Source organism: Trachypithecus francoisi, unplaced genomic scaffold (genome assembly GCF_009764315.1).
Source record: "Trachypithecus francoisi isolate TF-2019V2 unplaced genomic scaffold, Tfra_2.0 Lachesis_group16, whole genome shotgun sequence".
NCBI classification, from domain to species: Eukaryota; Metazoa; Chordata; class Mammalia; order Primates; family Cercopithecidae; genus Trachypithecus; species Trachypithecus francoisi.
This window is the reverse complement of record NW_022681461.1, coordinates 85,864,603-85,879,641: the sequence shown is the minus strand read 5'-3', so window position 1 is coordinate 85,879,641 and position 15,039 is coordinate 85,864,603.

Genomic DNA, 15,039 nt, shown 5'->3' with positions numbered 1-15,039 from the left:
TTTCTCAGAAATTTGGCTTAGGTACATCTTTACCTACAGTGGTGCTAGATATTAATCTCTGAGAACTTACAACTTAACCACACAACAATGCAGAAGAACACAAAAAATGCTTGCACACAGTACTGTATTTTAATGGAACTATAAAAGCATTGAACTGATTCCTAACTTTACATATAAAGGATAAGCCAGCAGCCTAAAGCATGTTGCTCTACTGTTAATGGTACTTATGAGTTTCTAACAGTAGCTTCCAACCTTGGCTATGCATTAGAAACAGCATTTTATAAATAATTAGTCCCACTGCATCCCACTTCCAGAGGATTCTGATTCAATTTACCTGGGCTGGGGCCTTGTCCTCTGTATTTTTCAGAAGCTTTACAGGAGATTATGATGCATAATTGGGATTGAGAATCACTGATACAGCATTCACAAATATGTCTCATTTTATTCTTCATGCCGTGAGGCCATGCAGAAGGAAGGAAATGACACTCAAAGAAGAACCACCTGGTGTCAAGCCCATAGCTAGTGAATGGCAAAGCAGAACCTCAATCCCAGATTTCTTGACTCCAAAATATATAGCCCAAACTGCCTGCCCTTGTCCCATTCCTTGAGCTCTATCATGGATTGGTTTTATCCTGAGAGTCAGATCACATTACAGGGTACTTGCTGCAGTGTCTCCATTTGTGAACAAGTATATCACAGTTCATTTCATTTTTGAGCAGTTTCTTACCTGAGGTAGAAATGCAATAACCGTTTCTTGGCAGGTGCTGTAGGGGATAGACAGGTAAATATTAAGACACAGTTCATCATCCCCCACCTTGGCAAATCATGGACACAGCCCAGTAGGGAATATAAGGGTTGTACACAGCTATCATGTGTGTGATCACTGCATGTCTTCAAAGTGCGTTTGTACCTCAGCAAAGAGCTAAGAAGCATGAAGGAAGTCCTCATGGAGGAGATGGCAGTGGAGCTAAGTCTTCAGAGTTGGCATTTTGGCAGGTGGAGGTTTGGAAACAGAAGAACTTCACTAGATGCAAGGTCCTGTTGAAGATTCAAGATAATGAGACACATAATTGAGAGGGAGTGAGAGCATGGGGAATTTCTGAGTTTGGGCAGTAAAGAAAAGTAGAAGAACTGAGTGGAGAGAAGACTGGAGTAGGGGATACCAGGTAGGAGGGTTTGTCCCTGGTTAGGATGAGATGACAGCAGGACCCAGAAGAGGTTGCAGTAAAAACCAGAGAGACAGCCAGGTGCAGTGGCTCACGCCTGTAATCCCAGCACATTGGGAGGCCAAGGCGGCTGGATCACCTGAGGTCAGGAGTTCACGACCAGCCTGGCCAACATGGTGAAACCCCGTCTCTACTAAACATACAAAAAAATAGCCGGACGTGGTGGCGGGCGCCTGTGATCCTAGCTACTTGGTAGGCTGAGGCAAGAGAATCGCTTGAACCCAAGTGGAGGTTGCAGTGAGCCAAGATCGCACCATTGCACTCCAGCCTGGGTAATGAGCGAAACTCCGTCTCAAAAACAAAACAAAACAAAAACTAAAAAACCACGAGGGAGACCAGTGCGAAGGGCATTGCCAAAGTGGAATCAGTAAGGCTTGGCAGTTGACCTTGTTTGTTGGAGAGAAGGGATAAGATTTTAAAGCTACATGTCTGAAAGAATGATGCTGCTGATCGAAATGAAGAAAGGATGTATTTCTGGCTCCAACCTGTCCTAGGAAGGCCTAGACACGGATCAGTGCTATGCCTCCCTCTCAACCTCAAACACCAACACCTCCATGCATTTCCTCTTTGGCTACTATGTCTTTTCCCTGACTTCTGCTTCTTCAGCTCTCTGGGCTGCCACTTCCTCCTGTTCATCTGACTTAGACCGTCCCTGCTGGGTCCTTGGTCATCTACTCATTTGGTGCTTCCTCTGCCATCAGTACCTCCATTGCAGCTGGTAGGATGTCAATCACCATCTCTTATATTTGCTTCCCACTAGAAAGATCAGGAGAAGTTATTTCTTTCCCTTGTGCTCCAATTTTTCTCTAGACAGTTGGTATCCATAATTTTATTTTATTTTATTTTATTTTTTTTTTGAGACGGAGTCTCGCTGTAGCCCGGGCTGGAGTGCAGTGGCCAGATCTCAGCTCACTGCAAGCTCCGCCTCCCGGGTTTACGCCATTCTCCTGCCTCAGCCTCTGGAGTAGCTGGGACTACAGGCGCCCGCCACCTCGCCCGGCTAGTTTTTTGCATTTTTTAGTAGAGACGGGGGTTCACCGTGTTAGCCAGGATGGTCTCGATCTCCTGACCTCGTGATCCGCCCGTCTCGGCCTCCCAAAGTGCTGGGATTACAGGCTTGAGCCACTGCGCCCGGCCTGTATCCATAATTTTAAAAAAATTCCTTGTTGTATAAACAAGCATTGGCTGAGAGGGGCTGTTAATCCACATCATGTCCCTTTTATAAAAATTCATGCATGGAATCCTACATTGTTATGCATCAAAATCTCCTGAAATGTCTTAGGATTTTTGCAGCGAGACTTTTAAATGCATTGTTTTGTTTTGTTCTGGAAGAGACTAGACGTGCAGAGGAAGAGAGGTGGCATGGTGGAGGGTACATTTGAGTTGTCAACAGCCTCTGCAGTGTCAGATCAATTACATCAGCACTTGGACTGGACCACGGGAAAGAAATGATTCTGCCTCCTGGGAATGTCAGAAGGACCTGATGATTATAGTTGGCAAAGCAATGAGGAGTGGCTTTGAATGTCATTGCTAAGAATTACCCTTTGAGTAGCATTTCTGGATGTCTGAGCTTTTCAAATGACACTTCTTTTCTGCTGTGGCTTTCCTTTCTGTTGGACTGGTTCCCAGAGGGTCGTCTTGTTTGTCCTTGCCCTTGCTTTTATATCAGTTCATGTTTTCTCTTCTGTCATCTTCCTTCCCAGCCCTGTTTCTCCGCCCCCTCCTTCTGCACTCACAACAGCCTCCCCTCTCCCCTGTTTAGAGGTGGAAGCATGTAAGAATGCGTGTGAGGGGGATGCTTGCCAAAGGACAGCATATTCAACATCTGGTATCAACAAGGTAACATTTAGCCTTAGACTAGCCAAACTACTGATGACCTGCTTCAATGCTGCATCTGCTGCTTTTTGTGTTGATGGTACTCAGAAATCATGGGAAAGGTCTTCAGTGATCCATGACTGCAACAAATTATTTTCTTAATTGTGCCGTATATTATGCCCCTCAACACAACTTACTAATCTCTGCTTCAGTTCCTCCATCTGTGAAAGTGGTGTAATACTTATCTACCTCCCTTGAATGTTGTGAAGATTAGTATATGTTGGTAAAGCACTTTTAAAATAAAGAATGATATAAAGCACTTTAATATTATTGTTGTCTTTGGGATGTGGGTGCCCTCCTGTAGAGAGGCTGCCCTGTTGGGGAAGTTCCCCAGGTGTACCATGGTTTAGGAACACCCAGTGTATAAAACTTCCAGTGTAACAAAAACAAGAGTGTGATTGTTTCCTTTCTTTCTTTTTTAACCTCATCTCAGGCTCTACTTTCAGATTACTTTCTTTATGAAAAATTTCAACATGGCATTTCTTTAAATAGGCTTTTGGTGCATTTAGCATGAGATTCAATGTATAGAAGTGATTTATGCAAGATTTAAAAGAACACATCTATTGAACCTCTATTACCCAATATAACTGTTGAGTTTGCAAGCTAATTATTAATCTAACAGTGAAGTTTATCATCATTAGGTGGAAAATTTTGGTTTCTGCATTATCCAGGTGTCCAGATTGTGTATGAAAGTTCTCTCACTGTAGGTACTGATTGGAACGGACAGAATGGTGATCTTGTTACTTCCGAATGAGAGGATCTGCAGTTCCACTACTAAAATGCCCTTACAGCACAGCCAGTTTTGGGGGAAAAGAGTAACCACACATGCTCACTAAAGGGCTGACAGTCAGTCCATGAGATAGGAAAATGGAATATGGGTTCTCTTTCTTGACTCCTGGTGACTGCTAAGAGATTTAAGTCAGCTCTGGTCTGTTTTCTTTTCTATGGGTTTGTTGGGAGGAAAATTCAAAATCCTGTTATTTAAGAGATTAGTTTTTTTATGGCTGGGCATGGTGGCTCACGCCTGTAATCCCAGCACTTTGAGAGGCCAAGGCGGGTGGATCATGAGGTCAGGAGTTCGAGACCAGCCTAGCCAACATGGTGAAACTCTATCTCGACTAAAAATACAAAAACTAGCCAGGTATGATGGCGTGTGCCTGTAATCCCAGGTACTCGGGAGCCTGAGGCAGAAGAATCGCTTGAACCTGGGAGGCAGAGGTTGCAGTGAGCAGAGATTGTGCCATTGTACTCCAGCCTGGGTAACAAGAGCGAGACACTGTCTCAAAAAAAAAAAAAAAAAAAAATTGATTTTTTTTAAATCAAAAGACTACCTGCTATGGAGGAATACTCTAAGTAGCAGTGGAAGGTAAGGCTCTAGTTCTTTTCCTGTCCCATCATCTGGTTCAGCTTCCAGCATAACCAAAAAGGAAATTCAGAGGCTGGTGCTGTGCATATAGATATAGATTCTTATCTATGAGTCTCCAAAGCGTTTCTTGAAATGGACTGGTTGTTCTTCAAGATTCTGTGGGACTGGAGGCAGTTGCTCCAGTCACTCAGGCATTGAGAAATCTGGGGTATGACTGGGGCAAATGTCTCATGTGGTCACCTTTATTTCCAGGCTGAAGGAGCGGGAGCTATCCAGGAGAAGCTCTTCTCAGGGCAGAAGTAGAAAAGGGCAAGCCCAACTGTAGAAGAACATTTTATGATTCAGCGTTATATCTGCTAACATCTCCTTGGCCAAAGCATGAAGCTCTAAGGAGGAGGGAAGTAGACTCTTCCTAAGAAGGTGAGGAGAGGAGGAACAGTAATCTAACCTACCACAGAATCACAAGTGGGAAGGGAACTAGGGGGATACCAAGGAGTTGAGATTATATTATAAATCAAGGAACAGGGAGCCCAGGGATCAAATGCGTCCTCATTCCTCTGATTTTCTACTGAGACACTTCTTCATTACTTCTTTCCTTCCTCTAAATTTGTTTTTCATTTAGTGGGGGAGGCTTTAAAATGGTGATAATAATAGAATACCCTTCATAGTGTTGTTGGATTAAATGAGTGACATATGTATTTAGAATACTGCCTGGTATATAATAAACATTATACATTTTAGCCATTATTTTTTTAAGGTCATATGGCTTCTACATGGGGATGGAGAGATTTGAACCCAAGTGGTCTGGCTCCAGAGTTCATGCTTTTAAGAATGACAGTGCAGACTGGGCATGGTAGCTCATGCCTGTAATCCCAGCACTTTGGGAGGCCAAGGCAGGTTGATCACCAGAGGTCAGGAGCTTGAGACCAGCCTGGCCAACATAGCGAAAACCCATCTCCACTAAAAATGCAAAAATTAGCCAGGTGTGGTGGCGCACACCTGTAATTCCAGCTACTCAGGAGGCTGAGGTAGGAGAATGTCTTGAACCTGGGAGGCAGAGGTTTCAGTGAGCCTAGATCATGCCACTGCACTCCAGCCTATGTGACAGAGTGAGACTCCATCTCAAAAAAAAAAAAAGAAGAAGAAAGAAAAAGAAAAAACAAGAATAACAATACATCTGGGTGTGGTGGCTCATGCCTGTCTGGAATCCCAGCACTTTGGGAGGCGAAGGTGGGAGGATCACTTGAGCCCAGTAGTTCGAAGCCAGTCCGGGTTACATAGTGAGACTCTGCTTTAAAAAAATTAAAAATATTAATAAAAAAGAATTATAATACACAGCCTTTGTATTCAGCATCTGACTTCAAATCTTAGCTTTGCAAAGATGTGACCTCCTGAGTATTAGACCATCATCAGCAAAATACCTACTTCTCAGGATTGCTATGATCTCATGAAAATACAAATATGGAAGAGCCTTGAAAATTGTAAAATCGAATCCCTCAAAGTTCCACAACAACAACCCCCCCAAAACGTCTAACCCTCTATTCTGATCTTTTGTGTTGCAAGAGTCTAAGACTATCTCTTCTCCCATCACAAAACCTCATCTTCAATTGCCTTCCAGCCTCCTCACTCTAATACTCCTTGAACACAATCATCAGTCTCTCAGTTTCAGAGCCAGGCTCTGTGCAATTTCTTCTGTTGATCCCTCTACCTGGAATACTCCCAGCTTCTCTGCAATCCCTTCCCATCACCTATGCTGCTGAAATGTTACCCAGTCTTCAAGGTCAAGTGGACAACAAGACACACTCCCAGAATCTGGGCTCTGGTTCTAGTTTTGTGGGCAAGTTACTAGGTCTCTCTGGATACTAATTTCTTTGTGAGAGAAGGGTGTTGGAGATGAGGATCTCTAAATTCATGTTCTGATTAGTCTAATTCTGAAATTAAACTAACTTTTTCAATTTACTGCATGTAACCCAAGTTATCAATTTTACCTTCTCCTTAAAAGATAATGTGTACCTAAATGGAATTCAAATACTACATGCAAGTGGATCAGCCCCCAAGGTTGAAAGCACCATTCATGAATGTTATTGATTATTGTATTATACTTACACTTTATAAATGCAATCTAAATATAGGCAATACAAGAATTTCTATATAATGGGAACAAAAAGGTTGTTGCTGCTCCAAATGTAATTTTCCCTACGAAATGTAATTGACTGCTGTTTATTTCAAACTGCCCAATTCTATAGATTATAGGCCACTTCTATTTTATAAATTTCCCCATTCTAAGGCAATCATGTGCCCAGAATATGTAGATTTTTTAATATCCTTTAAAAATTCTAATCAATTGATTATGGTAGATGACTTCCATTATAAAACCAAGGCTATGTGAAAATCTGCTTCAAAGAGAAGGCAGTCAGCATTTATTGAACACATTCTGTGGGCTTTAGGCATATTTATGTATTATTTCATTTAATTCTTAAAATAGTCTGCAGATGTAAGTAATAATATTCATATTTTATAGAGGAGGAAGTGAAGCCTGGAGAGATTAAAGTGACTTGTTCAAAATTATATACCAAAATATCTGGAGATGGATAGTGGTGATTTGTACAGTAATGTGAATGTACTTAATGCCACTGAACTGTACACTTAAAAGTGGTTAAAATGGTAAATTTTGTGTTATGTTTCACCACAAGAAAGAAAAGGAACTCACATAGCTAGTAAATAGCTTAACTAGATTTAGATTCCAAGTCAGTAGGCTTTGATTGGTCTGTTTATGACATGGGAGAAATTCAGCACGCTGATTGGGTGGTTATGTTCATCAAAGATCTGCCAGGAGACTGAGGAGCCTGAAGCAAAAAAAAGCAGAGAGAAGAGCTAAGTGAGGTTGTAAGTGTCAGCAACAGCTAAGATGGCAACCCCAATTCTGTCTGATAGCAAGCTGAGAACCAGTAACCAAGGCAAAAAAGAGATCATCAGTCAGGTTTGCCGTTTAGATTAGCGTTTCTGCAATGTTAGTATGCATAGGAATCACCTGGCTGTCTCATTACAATGCAGATTTTGATTTAGTAAATCTGTGATGGGGTGAATTTTGCATTCCTAACAAGCTCCCAGGTGATGGTGATATTGCTGGTCCATGGACTAACTGATGCATAGCAAGGATTTAGATCACTCTAAACTCCTCCAAGGCAGTTGTCCAAGTGTGGCTTTCAGATCACTTGCACCAGACAATCTGGGGTGCTTTCGCAAAGCAAATTCGGGGCCCCGTCCTGGACCTAATGAATCGGGATCTCTGAGGTGGGATTGGAATGTACACTTGTAACAAGCTACCCATTTGCTTGTTATGTGTATGATGTTTGAGAACCACTGCTAATAGGACATCAACATGTCATGATAATTATAAACCCTTTCACTTGCATACCCATTTCCAGTTTATAAATCCTTCTCACATCCTGTTTTTCCTGTACCTGTACAGCGGGCTGATGAAGCTGGTACCATTAGCCCCGCTCTGCAAATGAGGAGAATGACATCTCTAGTCTTAAGTGCTAGACTCAAAGGGTTTCTGACTCCCAGGAAAGCATTCTTATTATTTTGTGGCTTGCTCTCCCACTTTACCATATCTTTACTTATACCCCTACACAAATTAGAAGTTCTTTTATGTCTAAAAAGCTTTGCAGAGCAATTTTCTTGCTATGATGCTTTTAAAGATTTCAATCTAATTTAGCACATTAAGCAGCACAGTTTATGCTTTTTTTTTTTTTTTTTTTTTGAGGCGGAGTCTCGCTCTGTCGCCCGGACTGGAGTGCAGTGGCCGGATCTCAGCTCACTGCAAGCTCCGCCTCCCGGGTTTACGCCATTCTCCTGCCTCAGCCTCCTGAGTAGCTGGGACTACAGGCGCCCGCCACCTCGCCCGGCTAGTTTTTGTATTTTTAGTAGAGACGGGGGTTCACTGTGTTAGCCAGGATGGTCTCGATCTCCTGACCTCGTGATCCGCCCGTCTCGGCCTCCCAAAGTGCTGGGATTACAGGCTTGAGCCACCGCGCCCGGCCAGTTTATGCTTATAAGCATAAAGTTATCCAAGGTCATGGCAAAAAATGTTTGGTGAAGTAATTAAGAAACAGTTTGCACTGAGGTTTTTTTTTTTTTTAATCTTTTTTTAATCCTTTACCTACATTTATCAATTGTTAATGGTTCATTTTCCTCTCTTTTAACCATTAGAAAGGAAGTTACAGACATCATGACACTTCACTCCTAAATACTTCAGCATGTATCTACCAAAAATAAGAAAATTCTCTTAGATTACTATAATCCCATCATCACACCTAAGAAAATTAACATTAATTCAGTATCATCTAATAGATAACCTACACTCAAATTTCTGCAGTTATCTTAATATATTTTATTGCTGTTTATTTTTTCGGATCCAGTTAAGGTTTATTGCATTGGTTGTTCTGTCTCTTTAGTCTTAATAATCTAGAACGAAACTCTCTCCTTATTTTTTTTTTTTTTGTGACATTAAATTTATTTTCAAGTCCAGGCCTTGAAAAGTACCCTCACATTCTGAATTTATTTGGTTACTTCCTCGTGATTGGATTCAGGTTCAACTTTGTCAGCAAGGGTATCATGTAGATAAATGTCACGAACCTCTCATTGCATCATTTTAGGAGGCACATAGTGGCAAACTGTCCCTAAATTTTATCACCTGGTGGAGGCGGTAGCAGTCATTGTAAAGTTACTTTCACTCCATTATAAAGTTACTTTCACTCATAGCTAATAAGTTATCTGTGGGGTGATGCTTTAAGACCATGAATATTGTCTCCTTGTAACCTTTCACCCAACGGTTTTGGCATACATTGATGATCCTTATCTGATTCCATTATCTTGTTGAAGATTGCAAAACGGTGATTAAATCAGTCTTGACCATTTGTCAGCATTCATATGGAAAGAAGGCATGCTGGGTTTAAGAAAATCTGAATTTAGGTTACCTCAAGTCATGCTGGCTACTCAGAAAGCAAAGACTCCACTTCGTCACATGTTTCTTAAGAGATCATCTCCCTTAGAACTCCTTGGCTGGGGTGGGGAGGACAGGGGATAGTTTTTTCCCTGTGCCAAGGAACATCTACCTGAGAGAAAAGACTCCTAACTTCCTCCTCCTAAGCATCGTGACTTTAGGTTGCCTCTCTGGTGTCTGCCTCTGGTGCTATCCATCTCTCCTGAGCTCTGCTGGGAGAACACAGAAGCTGTGATCTAGGAATTTCCTTAATATCTCAAAATCCTAACTACAGACCACCTGCAACAGCCCCCATTCTTTCTACCTTCCTTCTTGTTACAAAGAAGAAAGTGTCTTCTTTTAATAGCCATTTCTTCTATCTGTACTCTAAATGCCACTCCTTCCTGTTTTCTCAAGAATCTCATGCAGGGCAGGCGTGGCGGCTCACGCTTGTAATCCCAGCACTTTGGGAAGCTGAGGCTGGTGGATCATGAGGTCAGGAATTCGAGACCAGCTTGGCCAACATGGTGAAACCCCATCTCTACTAAAAACACAAACATTAGCTGGGCGTGGTGGCGGGCGCCCGTAATCCCAGCTACTCTGGAGGCTGAGGCAGAAGAATCATTTGAACCTGGAAAGCAGAGGCTGCAGTGAGCCGAGATTGCACCATTGCACTCCAGCCTGGGTGACAGGGTGAGACTCTGTCTCAAAAAAAAAAAAAATTCTTATGCAACTGATTATCGTTTTTCCTGTGTTATTATGTTCAAGTCTCCCCTTGCCCCCTTATTGGATTTTTATCATCATCATTTAAATGTGTTATAGTCTTATCTTAAAAAGTACTTTCTTTAACCACAGTCACCTTTAGCTTTGTTTCTCTTCTTCCCTTAACAGCTGAGCTGTCTAAACGTTGTCTCTACTTCCCACTTCTTTCTTTCTTTCTTTGTTTTTGAGATGGAGTTTCCCTCTTGTTGCCCAGCCTGGAGTGCAGTGGTGTGATGCCGGTTCACAGAAACCTCCAGCTCCTGGGTTCAAGTGATTCTCCTGCCTCAGCCTCCAGAATAGCTGGGATTACAGGTGCGTGCCACCATGCCCAGCTAATTTTTGTATTTTTAGTAGAGATGAGGTTTCACCATGTTGGCCAGGCTGGTCTCGAACTCCTGACCTCAAGTGATTCACCTGCCTTGACTTCCCAAAGTGCTGGGATTATAGGTGTGAGCCACTGCGCCCGGCCTCTATTTCCTACTTATTACTCAGTTTCAATAAACTCTTTTCTGGATTCTGCTCCTACCACTTTACCAAATGGCTTTACTCAGATCACTGATGACTTATCAATGACTATATCCATTGGACTCATTTTGCTTTACCTATCAGCAGCATTCGACCAGTTGACCATGTCCTGGTTTTTGAAACACTTTTGTTCCTTGGTCACTATGACACTGCTCTTTCCTAGTTTCCTTCTGAATTTTCTGAGAATTCTGTCACAGTTAGTTACCTCTATCAGTGTTCCTCAGCTTCAGCCTAGTCCTCTTCTTTCATTTTACAAAATCTCATTAAATCATCACACTCACTTTCATGACTTCAATTAATTTACCCTCTGATGCCTTCCACCTTTATATGCCAAGTATAAATCTCTCCTCTAAGCACCAGGCTTATAAATTCAACTGCTACTGGACACCTCCATCCAGACGCCTCACTGGCCCTTCAAATTCAGGGTGCCTAGAACTAACTAAACTCATCATTTTCTCTTCAAACCTGCTTTTTGTCCAGAGTTTCTATTTTAGTAAATGCCACTGAATCTGGAGTTAACCCTTGCTTGACATTTTTTCTTCCTCATCTCCCACATCTAGTCAGTTACAAAGTTCTGCTGATTTTACCTCCTAAATTCAATTAATTTACTTGTCCTCATCTTCCCTAGTCCAAGCCACCATCCTCACTCACCTGGACCATGGTGATAGCCCCCTCATGATTTCCTGCATATATTTTGCCTTTCCAATCCATTCTGCACACTGCAGCCCAAATGATTTGTAACAGCTTTGATCAGATGTAATTAACATAACTTACAGTTCACCCATTTAACCAAGTGACCTTTTAAAAACACAAATCTGAGCAGGTTATTCCCTGCTTATAATTTTGAAATCAAGTCTGAATCCTTATTCTAGTTTATTTTACTAAATTAATTAATTAATTTTTTTGAGACAGTCTTGCTCTGTTGCCCAGGCTGACGTGCAGTGGCGCAATCTTGGCTCACTGCAACCCCCACCTCCCGGGTTCAAGTGATTCTCCTGCCTCAGCCTCCGAGTAGCTGGGATTACAGGTGCATGCCACCACGCCCGGCTAATTTTTTTGTAGTTTTAGTAGAGATGGGGTTTCACCATGTTAACCAGGATGGTCTCGATCTCCTGTGATCTGCCCACCTCGGCCTCCCAAAGTGCTGGGATCACAGGCATGAGCCACTGCACCTGGCCCCTTATTCTAGCTTAAAAGGTCAACATGATCTGTCCCTTGCTTTCTAAAGTTCCCCAACTTCATTCTCTGTCATTCACTCTCCAGACTTCATCCACAGTCAGTTGCGTTTTCTCTATTTCTTGAACTTGCCATACTCTTTATTCCATTTTTACATGTTGATCTTTCTTTTTTTTTTTTTTTTTTTTTGAGACAGAGTCTTGCTCTGTCGCCGGGGCTGGAGTGCAGTGGCCGGATCTCAGCTCACTGCAAGCTCCGCCTCCCGGGTTCAAGCCATTCTCCTGCCTCAGCCTCCCGAGTAGCTGGGACTACAGACGCCCGCCACCTCGCCCGGCTAGTTTTTTGTATTTTTTTTTAGTAGAGACGGGGTTTCACAGTGTTCGCCAGGATGGTCTCGATCTCCTGACCTCGTGATCCGCCCGTCTCGGCCTCCCAAAGTGCTGGGATTACAGGCTTGAGCCACCGCGCCCGGCCGATCTTTCTTCATAGAATACTGTTCCCTCTCTACCACTTTCTAACTCATCAGTCTTCCCGCCTGAGCTTAAATATCACTTCTTCTGGGAAGCTTTCCTTGATACCCCCAGTGCCTGCTATGGTAGGCGTCTGATACATTCTGATCATCTGCTAAAGCCTTTACATTTAAAATTTGACTTCTTTGTTAGACTATAGGACAGGGATGGTGTTTATCTTGTTCACCTTTGTGTCCTCACTGCCTTAGATGGTTGCTCAGCAGATAATGGGCAATCTCTAAATACTGTTGGATGAATGCTGGGTGAATGGGGATATTGTTACCAAGATCCATGCCCTGCCCTGACCCCTGCTCTCATCGTTGTTGAAGTCACCACTACCAAAGCTGCCTTATGTACTATTACTATTGTTCTATGCTGAGAGAAATAGCTTCAGAATGCAGTCTTGCTGTCTTACTTTTATATCTCCCTCAATTAGGAAACTAGACTAAGTGCTGAATCCAACAATATTGACCCTTATGCTGAACCCCCAGGCCATTAGACTTTAGGGAATAATTTTTAACTGGGAGGAAGGGAGAATAATTAAAAGTCTGTTGATTCAAGTTCACATGTACATATACAGATGAGTTGATAAATACAGTAATGGATGTGTGGATACACACATGTAAATGTACATGTGCAAACACAGGGTCCAGCTGTCATACTCCAATATGCATGCATGCACACTCTCACAGAGGCAACCTGATATATACTCACTCCTTACATATGTACACAGAGTAAAATGACATATGCTTGGCACTTATGCATATGTACAGAGGCAAGCTGATACACTCATTACATATGTACACACAGGCAAATGACATATGGTCAATACATATGTATACATACAGAGGCAAGCTGACATACTTAAACGCACACAGTGGTAAAATGTAATTATTTAGTTCCATTTGACTCACTGTAATTCCTCCAGGTACCTAGCTCCTTGCTTTATCTCTCTTTCATGATTCTTGGCTCAGTGGATGCCATTCTCAAGTTCCCAGGCGCTTGGCTGAAACATCTTGTCCTTCCCTTTGACCCACCTGGCTTTTTGTCAGAACTTTTCCTCCCAGCAGCTTGGCTGCCTCTGCCAGTTACCAGGCTGCCGTCCTGCAGCCCTCTCTAGTATCCAGCCAGCTCAGATGAGCTCTTGACTTTAACCTTTTGGGTTTTGATTCAAAGTACAGGCTTTCGAGCTAGACAGACCTGGTCCCAGCCTTGTTGCCCATTAACTATGTACGGTGGGCAAATTACCTAACCTCTCCAAACCTCAGCTTTCTCATCTATACGATTAAGATAATACTAGTACCGGCCGGGCACGGTGGCTCAAGCCTGTAATCCCAGCACTTTGGGAGGCCAAGATGGGTGGATCACGAGGTCAGGAGATCGAGACCATCCTGGCTAACATGGTGAAACCCCGTCTCTACTAAAAAATACAAAAAAAAACTAGCTGGGCGAGGTGGCGGGCGCCTGTAGTCCCAGCTACTCGGAGGCTGAGGCAGGAGAATGGCATAAACCCGGGAGGCGGAGCTTGCAGTGAGCTGAGAACCGGCCACTGCACTCCAGCCCGGGCGACAGAGCGAGACTCTGTCTAAAAAAAAAAAAAGGCCGGGCGCGGTGGCTCAAGCCTGTAATCCCAGCACTTTGGGAGGCCGAGACGGGCGGATCACGAGGTCAGGAGATCGAGACCATCCTGGCTAACACGGTGAAACCCCGTCTCTACTAAAAAAATACAAAAAATTAGCCGGGCGAGATGGCGGGCGCCTGTAGTCCCAGCTACTCGGGAGGCTGAGGCGAGAGAATGGCGTAAACCCGGGAGGCGGAGCTTGCAGTGAGCTGAGATCCGGCCACTGCACTCCAGCCTGGGCGACACAGCGAGACTCCGTCTCAACAAAAAAAAAAAAAAAAAAAAAAAAAAAAAAAAAAAAAAGATAATACTAGTACCTTCTCAGGCCAGGCATAGTGGTTTACACCTGTAATCCTAGCACTCTGCGAGGATGAGATGGGAGGCTCACTTGAGGCCAAGCGTTCAAAACCAGCCTGGGCAACATATTGAGACCCTCATTTCTTTAAAAAAAAATTAAAAAATTATCCAGGCATGGTGGTGCACACCTATAGTCATAGCTATTCAAGAGGCAGAGGCTGGAGGATTGCTTGAGCCCAGGGTTCAAGGTTACAGTGAGCTATGATCACATCACTGCACTCCAGTCCAAGTTACAGAGTGTGACCCTGTCTCTAAAAAAAAAAAAAAAAAACAAACCAAAACCAAAACCAAAAAAGACTAGGTTTTTGGTTGTGTTACATTAGATAATACATGTGGAACTCTTAGTCTGGTATATAAGTACAGTTAATGACAACTGCCACTAACAATAACTAACATTTATTATGTGGTTACTATGCGACTCCTACTTCTAGCTAATGATTTATTGAGTACTTATGATGTAATAAGCATGGTTCTAAGCACTTCACATCTATGAACCCATTTTATTCTTACAACAAGCTTTATGAATCAGATAAAAATTTTATTTCCATGTTACAGATTATCAAACTGAGGCACCAAGAAGTTAAGTAATTTGACCAAGGTCATATTGCTAGCAAACAGCAGAGCTAAGATGCAAA